Raw genomic sequence first — 14155 nt, forward strand, 5'->3', positions numbered from 1 at the left:
TGGGCTCCACTGTTTACTCTCAGGCTGCATAAATTGTCGGTATCCCTAAACTCTATTTTATTTTAGTTGACATATAAGAAATACAGTATGTACGTGTACCTAGTGTATTCAAAACATACACACATACTATGAGTTTATATATGTGTGTGTGTGTGTAATTAAATCTCCCCAAATCAACTGATTATTGATTTAAAGTTCTCTAGTGTAGAATTAACAAGAGAACGGAAAAAGAATGGTCTAGGAGGCGCTGCTTGCATAATGAACAAGAAAGGACCAGGGATCGCACAGCACAACGTATTTTTTATTTTGCAAGTAGATGTAAAGAAAAACACGTAGCGACTCACCGTCTTCAATGACAGCTTTATTGCGGAGATCCGTCTCTGTCACAACAACTGGAGACACTCGCGGCATGTAGGGATCAGGGAGCTGTGCAGGGGGGTGGGGTCCAAACGACAGAACTGTTTCACGTCATCCGACGCTTCATCCGGTATTTTTTATTTTGCACAATAAGGACGACACGTTTCGGCACTGGCTCGTGCCTTCCTCAGGTCCACCAATGTATCCTCGAGGGGTTAATCCAACTCGTCGGGATACTGGTGTGGAGATCCTGCTTTGTGCAATTAAAAAGTTAGAAGTCAAAAGGGTCAGAAGAGGACAATTTTAAGCACATACATTTTTGTACAAAAATATATAATTAAAAAAAATCTATACAAATTATGTATTGCTGTAACTGTATGGACCTACAGAATAAAGATAATGTGTAATTTTTACTGAAAAGTGCACTGCGCAGAAGCAAAAGCCCTCAAAAGTTACAAAATGGCATTTTGTTTTGTTTTTTTATAACCCCGCAAATAATTTTTTTAAGGCTTTGTGTTTTTGAGGTGAAATGATAGATGGTTGGTGGCGCAAAAAACAAGCCATCATATGGGTTTGTAGGTAGAAAATTAAGAGCATTATGATCTTTAGAAGATGAGTTGGGGAAACAGAAGTGCAAAAATATAAAATCCCTGTGTTTTTAACCACTTAAAGGGGTTCTCCCTTGTTTATACTGTTTTTTGTTATTATGTTTGTGTGTTATGTGTGTATAAGTATGTGTTTTTTTTATGTGTGTTGTGATTATGTATATATGTATTTTCTTACCTTTTGTGAAGATCCGGAAGCTGCCCCCTTTTTCTTCCACTGGCTTGCTGTGCACCTCGGCCTCCACCATGTTGTGTTCGGTAAGTGGGATGTCGGGGGGTGTGTTCTTGCTTCTGTCCTTCCTATCTTCTGACGTCCAAGGCAAATCTTTTCTTCCGGTTTCTTCCGTGGTTCAGCGACGAATCTGCGGCCTCTTCCGGCGCATGCGCAGGTAGTTTTTTACGACAAAATCAAACCTATATAAGTAGGGTATCAATTTAACCGTATGGACCTACACAATAAAGAGAATGTTTCATTTTTACAGAAAAATGTACTGTGTAGACACGGAAGCCCCCAAAATTTACAAAATGATGTTTTTTCTTCAATTTTGTCGCACAATGATTTTTTTTTCCCCGTTTTGCCGTAGATTTTGGGGTAAAATTACTGATGTCATTACAAAGTAAAGGAAAAAACGAAAGTGCAAAGAGGGAAAAACTCTGAGTCCTTAAGGGGTTAAAGGGGTTCTTTTTTTCATCAACTGGTGCCAGAAAGTTAAACAGATTTGTAAATTACTTCTATTAATAAATCTTAATCCAGTACTTTTTAGGGGCTGTGTACTACAAAGGAAATGTTTTTCTTTTTGGATTTCTCTTATGTCACGACCACGGTGCTCTCTGCTGACATCTGCTGTCCATTTTAGGAACTGTCCAGAGCAGCATATGTTTGCTATCAGGATTTTCTTTTGCTCTGGACAGTTCCTAAAATGGATAGCAGAGGTCAGCAGAGAGCACCGTGGTCATGACATAAGAGAAATCCAAAAAGATAACCATTTCCTCTGTAGTATACAGCCCCTAAAAAGTACTGGAAGGATTAAGATTTTTTAATAGAAGTAATTTACAAATCTGTTTAACTTTCCGGCACCAGTTGATCTGAAAAAAAAAGTTTTCCACGGGAGTACCCCTTTAAGGGGTAAATCTTGAGATGTTTTATCATAAATCTTTTAATGAGTGAGTTTTCGACAGCTGTTTTAAATTTTTTTAAATTTTTTTTATAAATCCATACATATACAGTAACCCCCCGACCTACGATGGCCCCGACATATGATAAAATCGACATACGATGGCCTCTCAGAGGCCATCGCATGTCGATGTCAGCATCGACATACGATGCTTTTATATGTCGGGGCCATCGCATTAACTGCTATCCGACAGCGCAAAATGCTTAAGCTGCTGTCGGATAGCAGTGTAATGTGCCCCAGCAGGTTCACTTACCTATTCCCGATGCTCCGGTGTCTTCTTCGCGATCCTCCGGTGTCTTGCACATCTTCTCCAGGGTCCGGGCCTTGCTTTCCGGCGTCGTTATTACGTCACTACGCACGCCGCGCCGGCGCAGCAGCGTAATAACGTCACCAGAAAGCGAGGCCCGGACCCTGCAGAAGATGCGCAAGACACCGGAGGATCGCGAAGAAGACACCGGAGCAGCGGGACAGCATCGGGAGCCCCTGGAACAGCAGCGGGAGCGGTGAGGACCTGGTGCGGAGCGGCGGGGACAGGTAAGTACAGCTTCCTATACTTTACATTGCACGGATCCCTCAACATACGATGGATTCGACAAACGATGGGTCGTTTGAAACGAATTACCATCATATGTTGAGGGACCACTGTACTGTAAGGCTGTGTTTTCCAAACCATTGTGCCTCCAGCTGTGGCAAAACTACAACTCCCAGCATGCCCAGACAGCCTTTGGCTGTCTGGGCATACTGGGAGCTGTAGTTTTACATCAGCTGAAGGCAACTGGGTTGGAAAACACTGGCTTATCAGAGGATGTCAGTCTTGGGTCAACATATCATTTCAAGCAATAGCTATTATGTGAGTGCAGGAGCTCCTGCACTCACTTCATAGCCATGACACCCGGTCTGCTTCCAGACGTGCCTGCTGTCCCTGCCATTCCGTCTGGTATGACCCTTAGACACTTCATTGCATAAAGTGTCTAAGGGTCATACCGGACGGAAAGGCGGGACAGAAGGCAGGTCTGGAAGCAGACCTCTGGATAGAGTACTGGCTAGTCCGGGTGGGCCGACTGCACTAGAGGCACTACAATGGAGGAAGAAGAAGGGCAGGGCTTCTTGTATGTGGATTGTACATGCCCTGCCCCTCCCCCTCCACTCACTTGAAGCAGCAAGGCAGGGGTAGGACAATCAGGGCATGTTAATGGACTCCGCTTCTGCCGGATGGTAAAGTCTGGCAGCAGTGGCCACAATGGCACTTGGGGAACGTTCTGACCGGGACAATACCAATAATGGCGACCGGTGCCCCCCTGGCAAGGCGTCCCGGTCGCAATGGCGACCATTGTGACCTCTATAGCAATGCCACTGCCAACTGATATACTACACTAAGGGAGCGCCCTCTTGTTCTTTTTCTCCTCCACGGTCCTCTAGTGTAGAATTAATAGTAGAGGGACAGTTGTCCCCCTGTTATTCTTTTGCTTTCCAATCATTATCCTTTCATTTTCCAGGATTCATCTATAACTGATCTTTCATGCAAAACAAAAGGTTACCCACATGGAAATAAGGTTGACACAATGGTTTATTTATATATTTTATTGTATCAAATACTTCTGCGCAGCTACTTGTCATTTGTGTTGTTTTTGCCTGCATTCATTTTGCTCCATAGCTCAGGCAGTCTCCGCCCTGATTTATTGGCTTTTCTCACGTAAGATAAAGTTCTCTCATAAATGAATCTGTCAGTAAATTATTTAACACATTTTAATCATCATTACAGGAATAGAAACAAGTTTCACCTGATTTTATTTACATTTCTGGTGCAGATGTAGTTCAGCACCTTTGCGTCATTGCTGGTGATGACATGACAAAGCATGATATAGGCTTAACCTATGGCACAGGTTGGCGTTAACATATTTTATCAACTATATACTTAAGTCTAATTATATGTATTGACAGAGTCTTTTATATAGGAATTCATTAGATTACATATGTAATTAGAATCGTTTTGATTGTTAGAAATGATCAGGTGGCCATAGATAGCATTACTTCAGACATCAATGCTATTATAAGATTCCCTCATACAGTAAGTGATGAGCGGTCAGCCACTTCAAATGATCAAAATAACATGAGCATCTACAGGCATAGTCTTTCAGCTCATGCATATGATTATATGAGGAATTTAAGTATATAATAAAGATTGTGAATATAATGTTCACAGAATTACTGTACAGTATATGTATCAATACTTTACCTATGAGTTCTTCTGATTTTTTACATAGACACACAGATGTATTCAAATACATTCTATATTATAAAGAAAGGTGCAAATAATGGGGGGGGGGGGGGGGGTCCAGTTCTCAAGTTCCTAGTGATCTCAATGGGATATGTCACTTCTTTTTTTGAGTGGTTCCCCATCTCCCATTGAAGTAAATAGGAGTAGGGTTTTCTAAAATTACCCTGCATTGTTTTCATGGAAACATACCCTAAACCCAGAAGCCGATGGACAACTTTTTATTAATGGTCTATCCTTAGGATAGGTTATTAATATCCATCTGGTTGGTGGGGGGTTGACTCCCTGGCGGTCAGCTGATTGACAGGGCCATAGTATTTGTGCAAGCGTTGCAACCTCATTACTTCCTGCTATGCACAGCTCCATACATTCAGGCCATACCTGGTAGGGCATCTGGTCTTACAAACATGCAGCTGAGCCCTTCTCTCCCCGGGCTCGCTGCAATGTCTGTCTTGCTGCAGTAGACAAGCCTGATAGACTTACAAAATCTCCTTTAGTGAGTTTACAAGGCAGCAAGGTGGGAAGAGAAGCTCTCAGCCGTGCACTTCTCCCAGCTCTATCTAACGATCGGTGGGGGTGTAAACACCTAGACCTTGACTGATCAAAACCGTTGATATATCTGTTTGAAATGCCAAAAGTTTTGAGACAACAGATACATTTTTGAAAGCCTTCTGTACAGGATGGCTTAACCTGGCACCATACTAAAGATCCCAAATCGATCTTCTTTCTTTTCTATTCCCACCAATGGTCTATCTTTAGAGAAGAAAATATGTCTAATTGTTGAATACACTTCTATGCAGAGTGTGCCTGTAAATCCATCATGAAAGGTATTAATCCTATTGCAATCGATTATATTTTTTTCTTTGATTCCTTTGATGCAATTGTTTTGTCCTCTAATTGTCCTACTTTTTCTTAGTTACTTTTAACCCCTAGGGAAAACTAGAATATTATAAAGTCAATTACATGATATATATCAAACAAAGCAAATCCCATCAAGAGAACAGAAAACTTTTATCTGTAAATCTGGGGAGTATGTGTACTCAGAGTCATTATGGGTGTTCCTATGCAGAAAAATATGAACCAAGGATGAGTCAACACTGAACAAAAATTACCTGCAACTTTCTAGCTGCTGCTGGACTTAAACTTTCAGAATGTTTACCCTACTAATAGGCGTTCAATGGAGGGCAATGACCCAGCCTGTAAAAGTTTTAGCACATCTTCTATATAAAACAAAGTGCACCGTCAATTGTTGGACAAGTGTTGCTAGTTAAAAAGTAGTTAAGATGAATATACACATTATGCATGTTCCAGCTAAAACCCACTGGTTTTGGCAGGACCAGCCGACCATTATTTGTATTCATTTATTTTTGGAGAACCCTCGGTTCAAGGGTGCTGTACATATGATAAGGAGTTAAAATACATAACATGACACAAATGTAAGTAAAGTGAACGTTAAACAGAGTAAAATGACAGACTGATACAGAGGGAGAGACGGTTCTGCACGAGAGGGCTTATAATCTAAATGGGATAGAAGGGAAACAGTAGGTTAGGGAAATAGCTGGTCATCTGTAAGCAGTCAAAAAAGCAGCTATTCACAATGTAATAGAGAGGCAGCAAGGTTGTTGCAGGTTGTAGGCTATCATGAAGAGCTGGCTTTTGGAAGGTCTTCATTGACTTAATATTTTTTGCATTGATATTGCAACTGACTGTTTTTTAAACATATTTTTGTGGGATAACCCCTTTTATATATATTATATATATATTTATATATATTAAATAATTTCAAACTTTTCTCTATCTGCAAGCCCATGGGATCTGTAACATATATTTAAATCCCTTCATTTACCAGAAATGACTCCTTAACTTAGAAAAAAAAGCTTTAAAGTTGTGGCCACTAGGTGTCACTTTGCTATTGACTGCATGTTGTTAGGCTCCGGCTGTCACTAGTAACAAAGAGTTCAAGACAGGACGCAGGAAGTAAGAGTGGGGCTTAGCTAGTGCTATGTGCAGGAAAGAGGGGGTCTTGGCTGTATACCTGCAATTTGTGAGCTTGTCTTCACCATCCAGAGTGTTCTCACTGTCCCTGAAAGTTAAATCAAGGTTAGATGGAATCTCATTTCTACAGCAGTTCTGTTTCAAGTGTAACCCCTTCCTTGCAGTGCTGCTGTTTATTTAATTCCCACTCACATAGCACCTTAAAAACAAGTGCATCAGTAACCCCTTCTCCCTCCACAAGCCATCTATAGTAGCGTAATGGCATGGCATAACAGTAAGAAGTAGGTGTTGAGATGTGATTGGCCAGACAAGTAAGGGAAAGGAAGAACATTTGTGTGTACTATTGCAAACAGTTCAGCCCTGGTCCTGCCCACTGAAGTGAAGTAAATGACAAATAACTGTGTAACATGGAAGGGGCTCTAAGTGGCTTAATAACAGCAGTGAAGGCACTAATGTCATTTTGTCACCACTCTAATGGGTTATCTAACAAAACCATGAATTTGTTTTAAATTATCTGATGAACCAAGTGCAAAAAATGTGGCCAGTGTTGCCCATAGAACCTACTAATCCACCATTCCTGTATGTTAAAATAACCAAATTGAATAAATTAAAGTGAAAATGTTCACCAAATGTATTTATTCAGAGCTCAAAATGATCCATTTACTGAATAATATACCGTATTCTCTGCTAATGAACAGGGTTGACAATATCACCCAGAACACTTAAGAAACACTAAGATGTAAAAGTATTGCTGCTGGACTTTCAGCTGTAACCCAAAAATTACCCTGCAGCTAATTCCACATTTCATTTTCCTAGTTAGACCCCAAATATTTCCGAGGCTGCTGATGACAAGCTTTTATTACTGAGTGAGCAATGAAATGCATGTGTGGTTGTGATAAATGGAGCATGGCTTTACATTCCAGCATTTGCCTCCTTAATCTATGAATGGTAATGCCTTCCAGCTTATCAAATTGCAAAGTGGTGAGCGGCTCACACATCCTTTAAGAAAATACTAAGAAGCAAGGTTATGTAAGGCTACCACTGTTTGGGAGGCATTTTATCACAAACCTCTAGCAGACCAATTCATTGATGTTGGGATTGAACCTCTCAGGAACTCAGAAGCATCTAGTGATCTGTAGGCCAGTGATCTGTGAACAGTAATAAAACTAAAGCTCAAGAACCCCAGTGCAAAAACTGTAACTTGGGCCCCTATGACATGACAGTTACATAGCTGGAGTCCTCTCTTGGGGCAAAGGGGCAACTAGGTCCCTTCCAGCATTAGGGCCAGTCATAATCTGCATCATCTTTGGTTATAACAGTGTTTCCCAACTCTTTTCATCTCAGGGCACCACTCCTCAGAAAAAAAAAAAACACAGGGCACCCTTACCCAAAGTTTTTTGACCAAAGACATAAAATGGCTAAAAAGAAGCAATGTTTAATACCTATATATCTGTTGGCTATGCACAAAAAACCCCACAATACCTCCAGTCCAGTCTCACCCCACACACAATGCCTTAAGCCTTCCCCTAACTACCACCAACCCCCCACATATGCCTCCAGCCTCCCCCAATTGCCACTGGACTCCCTCAAATGCCTTTAGCCTCCCCAATTGCCATCAGACCCCCACAAATGACTCCAGTCTAACCCACCTTTTCCCCAAAATGGATTTAGAACCCCCCCAATTACATCCAGCATAACCCTCATTTCTCCCCTAATGCCTCCAGCCCCCACAAATGCCTCCAGTCTTACAACTTCTTTCCCCCAAAAGGCTCCACATTATTACTTCTCCAGCACACATGGCAGTGGTAAAAAAGGGTCTGCACCGATGTTTGGGCACACCTGAATACAGTGCACATCAGATGGTAGCTTGAGATGCTTTTGATGTTATCAAGGTGCAAGTCAAGCTGGGGCACAAGGAGTAGGAAAAACAAGGTACCATATGAGTAATGCGCCTGGCCTGACGAAGCGCTTTGGTGTGAAAACGGCCCGTCGCCAGCTCCATAGCCCTGCATCTTGTCCACCTACTCCCTGCCCGCTTTACCCTGCATGTATATGTGAACAATAAAGAAGCTACAGCAAGCAAGTCTTGGTGAGTGCTCCGTATTCTTCTATGCATATCTACATTTGGAACTGAATCTGTTTTCTTGGTGTCAGCACCTGAAAGTCTTAGCGTAGCTTCTAGGGGCCATTTGCTGCATGTCCAGAGTCTCCCCACTTGTAGCCGAATACGTACCGGGTGGTGCCGAGCGTACCTCTACTTGGATCCATTGTAATTTCCAAATCTGTTTAACTTCCTGGCACCAGTTGATTTAAAAAAAAAAAATTTCAAGCAGAGTACACCTTTAAAGGTTGTGATGGTGGGTGAGAGTGTGATTTATCGGAGTGGTGTGTTCCAGAGCATAGAGGAAGAATGGGAGAGATCTTGGAGTCGGCTATGTGAGGAGCGGACAAGAGGAGATCACAGACAGAGGTATTGTGAGATCAGAGATTACATAAGAAGAATAGATCAGCGATCTATATAGGGGATCGGTTATAGTCAGCTTAAGCCATAGACACGTAATGACTGATATGTGACATCGGCTATCCCCCCCATGTCAGTTCAGCATTATCATGCCTTACTAGAGAGGAATAAATGGCACCTAAGTTCAAGAAACAATAGGATCGAATGTGTTGCAATATGCACCAAACTCTTTGGCATATGCCAACAAAAATCACAAATAACTAGAATCTACCAAATGGTTTTACCAATGACATCATGTAAATCTATGGTACCACATGGTATCTAAATCTGAAAAACTGACTGGAAGAGAGGAATAGTTGACAGCACCGCTTATCTATCATATGGGGCCAGTTATAATACTGCCTAGATCAGTCTGTAACTATGTCAACTATGTCTCTGGAACACATCCTAGGATAATGTACTGTAGCCATCAGCATTTTTGCAGCTATTAAGTCAAACTCTCGAGTGTGTAGGTACCCCACTGTCTTACAATAGCATTCCTTGACCCATGTCCTGGAATACTTCAGCTCCCATTCACTGTGCCTCATGACAGTCATGTCACTTAATGACAACATTGGAGCCATGGATTTTCATGTTAATTATACACAGTCCTTGTCCTGTGAACTAACCCACATTCCTGTTTCTCATGACAAAGCACCTGTTATGGCGAAGCTGCCAATGAATTGAATAGGTCATCTCTATCCCTGTGGACAGGTTCCATGATGAATTACAGGCTGTCATGTCTTTTAAGCATTCAACAAAAACTATCTAGCAGCAGGTCTATCCAAAGACATTAACACAACCTTCTGTTATTACAGACTATGCCCGACCTAGGCGATGGACATAGACTGTGAACGGTAGTGTGCCTGCATCAAGCGATTTATCTATCTATCTATTTATCTACCTATCTAAGGTACATTGGACAGCAGCACTCCCAAATAGGGGAAAAAAATCTGTTTTTTTTTCACAAATGTGCAGGCGATGTTTCAGCTGGCTCACCCAGCCAATGGCTGGGTGAGCCAGCTGAAACGTCGCCTGCACATTTATGAATAAAGACCGGAATTTTATTTCACTATTTGGGAGTGCTGCTGTCCTATGTACGTTATGTGAAGTTTGAAATTGACTACCTAGATTCTTATACAGATTGCACCCCGACATCCTGAATTTTGGTGTGCTGCTTTTTTCAGAATCCCATCTATCTATCGTTTCCTATCCATAATAATGAATGTATCATAACCTGTACGGCCTATACATTGTGCATGAAATTGTACAAGGTGATAAAGATTAAGTCTGCACTCGGGCACACGCTCCAGAACATATAGTTTCCTCATCAGAGAAACTGCCAAAATTCCTGACAGTTTCGATCGTGTGTTCTTTGCCTGAACTCGCAGGGAGGCTGTCTGAGAATTCCCCCATGGCTTTGCACCCACAGGGGGTTAAATGAGTATAACCACTCCAAGAATGCTACTGTCAGTGGAGGAAGGGAGGAGGAAGCTGGGTGGAGAAGATCATACATCTCATAAACTTGCAAAGCTGTCTCTCCGAGTCACATTTCCCTTTAATATACTGAATCACTGGTGTGAACATCTGTCATAAAAGAGTTTGCATAGGTCCCACTTTTTGGTTAAAGTAAAAAAGGACACACAAAGGAGAAGCTTTACAAATGCAATAGAATGGTCAAAAAACACACAAGGAAGACACCGTTCATTAGACATTCATCCAAAATCATTTATAGCATCATCTTTACAAAAAAAAAAAAAAATTGCACTCATATAAAAATATGCATAAAACATTAAAAAAAAAAAGATAAACATGCAGTTCAAGTAGTATCCCTAGGGTATGCCATCACGTTATGATCAGTGGGAGCCTGACCCCAAGGAACCCCACTTTTTTGGAGAATGAAGGGTCTCCAGTACTGATTGAATGCTGCAGCTCTTTTACTGTTTTACGTGCGCAGTGGCCGCCTGGGGAATAGTGGCACAGTTCTATTCAAGTGAAGAGGTCTGATTCCCTGCTCAGCAATATGGCCATAAGTGTGCAGTGTACCACTGCACATCCTCGCGGGGCATGTGAACTGGTTGCTGGCTATTGTTCTTGATTACTGTCATGTCTTTATGGTATTTTGCGTGTTTTTTTGCTATTTATGTGTAATTATTCTGTTTTCCAGTGTTTGCAGCATGTCATGTCAGCTCCTGAGGTGTAAAGATCACATCCCACTGAACTTCATCCTATTCTATTTCTGAGAGATCACGAGAGGAGAAAATAAGGAGACAGAGACAAAGCTTGTGGGCAAAAGTTGTAGAGGGGCCCCTCATCTTTTCTAGGACCTTTCAGCACTTCAGGCTGGGCCTAGAGACTCTATGGTTGTCAAGCTACAGATTATTAAAAGGACTGTACCCTGTAATGCACATTGCTGCTCAGGTCTAAGAATAACACTAAACATAGTGCACCCCTTCGAGGAGAAATCGCTGGACTAAAGCATTATCCAAAGGGCTAGAAGTTGAGCATAGAGAATATCTCTTTTCACCTCCCTTTCATAGGGGTGATCCTCTGCTCCAGACCAATGTCATTGCAAGAAATCATGCTTTTATTCTACTGGAAGACTTGTTGCTATGTAAAAGACTGACTTATGGTTCTATCTCTGTGTCTGGCTTGGTTGCACAAATAACACCAATGGCACCCCACATTCCATCAGACTGGACACCTAATAGGGTGTGCTTCAGGGTACATATCACCTATATCATCAATATGAAGCCCCCTTTATCTGGGCAAGCCCAAGGAGCATTGGGCAATCTTGCAAGCGGGACATACACTTTCATAGTTATGGAACTACAAGTTCCAGCCTTCTCACATGCTCCGCCCTATGCAGAATCCTCTCTGAGCTACTCTAAGTGCTACTGTGCAGTGAATATCAGTGAAGGGGCCACAGCGGTAAATTAGTGTCAACCTTATGGTAATCTATAATATTTGTAGCACATGATCTGTCAAGTTTTATTATTCTTTCAAACCCCATAAATTTAAAGACCAATTGGATTGACATGTTATGATAATCCCTCGGGCCAGTTTAGTCTACTGCTGCACTACTACCTTATTCTTCTTAGATTCCTTACAACATATAATCAGATGCAACAAGCCCAAAATTACATGTAGTATTAATGGGCACTCTTTACTATGCAGCCCTTTACTAGTTTATATTTTTGGAAAAATAATATGTTCACTGGTTGCATGATTACAAGTAAAAACATTGTAATGAAATGTATCCTTTTAAATGCGAGTAAAAAAAAATTACTAGAATCTCAAGGACTTAACACAGCAGCGCGTAAATGTATGCCCTGCGACGATAAGTGACTCTAAAGCGAGCGCAGGAGCTTTATCGGGATGCCTGTCAGCTACTATCACCGCTAGACTCACAGTGAGTGACATTTTAGATGCCACGATCGGCATCAGTGACGACATCAATAGGGTTAATGATGGGCAGTGACGGGATCGCCGATGCCCGTCTTTAACCCTTTTGATGCCGAGATTGATGCCGATCATGGCGTCTAAAATGTAAAATGCAACAAAAGGGACCTATGAGTGGAGGGTAAATCCAATATTATTAACATTTGACCACTAAGCGGTCACTAAGACCCTATATTTCCCACCCAATATAAAACTTAACGTTTATTGAGCCAAGATTAAAATAACCTCACACATATTGATCCATAATCCATTGATTGGCATGACACTGCATGCTATATTAATTGAATTGAAAAGATAGATTGTGGCTGCAGTCCACAATCTATAGTGTGAGACAATAAAAAAATCTAACACATTGCCCGCCCGCCCGACGTTTCGCCACAGGCTGTGGCTTTATCAAGGGCTAAGAGGCAAATGGTCATTTGCCTCTTAGCCCTTGATAAAGCCACAGCCTGTGGCGAAACGTCGGGCGGGCGGGCAATGTGTTAGATTTTTTAATTGTCTCACACTATAGATTGTGGACTGCAGCCACAATCTATCTTTTCAATTCAATTAATATAGCATGCAGTGTCATGCCAATCAATGGATTATAGATCAATATGTGTGAGGTTATTTTAATCTTGGCTCAATAAACGTTAAGTTTTATATTGGGTGGGAAATATAGGGTCTTAGTGACCGCTCAGTGGTCAAATGTTAATAAAATGTAAAATGACACATCCCGGCTAGCTCAGGGGTCTGCAACATTACTGTGAGGGTCAGATATGGTAAGATGTCACCTACTCGGCTCTCCAGTGATGCAGCTTGGGAGATCCAGGTTGTTTCAGTGGAGCGCTGACCTCACTGTTCTATGTTATGCTATAGCATAGCATTGAACAGTTAACGCAATTTAATGATTGCATGTGAAAAATTAAAATAAAGTTTTATCGCTGCAGATGAAATTGCCTGAAATATTCAAATAAAAGGTTTATGATCCTGCATGGGAAACAGTATAAAGGTAAAACAAAAAAAAAATGCCACCAAAAATATAGATTTTCAATCACATACAAGACAGAAATGAATAAAAAGCAATAAAAAAGTCCCATCAAAACAAAAATTGTACCGATAAAAACTACAGATCACGGTGCAAAAAATGAGCCCTCATACAGCCCTATATACGAAAAAATAAAAAAGTTATAGGAGTTAGAAAAGGACAATTTTAGGCATACTGATTTTGGTAAAAAGTTAGACTTTTCTTTAGTAGTACAATAATAGAAAAGCTATATAAATTGGGGATCATTTTAATTGCATTGACGTACAGAATAAAGAGAACATGTCATTTTTACCATAAAGTGTACTGCGTAAAAACCAAACCCCCCAAATTTGCTACATTTTTTGCAATTTCGCACTGCAAAAAACAAAAATGCAAAAATAAAAATTTCCTGTCTCCTCAAGGCTAAAGTGGTCTGAGTCTTTAGAGGAATAACATATTTGTTTACAAACACAGTTTAGTTTAGTTTCCTGCACCAACTTTGAACTGTCTTCCAAACTGTTATGAGAAAGGTTCCCCTGACCTATCTTTTTGTAAGGGAATAACATCCAGCTTTGTAGTGGCTCTAGGGTATTAGCAATTCAAATGACCCCATGTGAAACAACAAAAACAAAAAAAAACACAGTTTTGTAGCAAAAAAAGCACTTCACTTAGGTTGTGTGGGGTATTACAACTCCATTCACTTCAATAGAACTAGGCTGCAATACCACAAACAACCTGGGAACAAGAGTAGCATTGTTTCTAGAAGAGAGTATGTATTCT

General features: G+C 41.1%; 1 long non-coding RNA gene across 2 annotated transcripts in view; it reads right to left on the bottom strand.

The window, feature by feature from the left end:
* Positions 1 to 274: 274 nt before the first annotated feature.
* LOC130358677 (uncharacterized) overlaps positions 275 to 14155 on the bottom strand; it is a 35939-nt gene continuing 22058 nt past the window's right edge. The window contains exon 7 of one of the 2 annotated variants that reach the window (XR_008889613.1): positions 275 to 607. This is a non-coding gene — a long non-coding RNA (uncharacterized LOC130358677). Of the gene's footprint in view, positions 611 to 14155 lie in introns of both variants that reach the window. The other variant, XR_008889612.1, reaches the window with a different exon arrangement.

Source organism: Hyla sarda, chromosome 2 (genome assembly GCF_029499605.1).
Source record: "Hyla sarda isolate aHylSar1 chromosome 2, aHylSar1.hap1, whole genome shotgun sequence".
Taxonomy (NCBI): Eukaryota; Metazoa; Chordata; class Amphibia; order Anura; family Hylidae; genus Hyla; species Hyla sarda.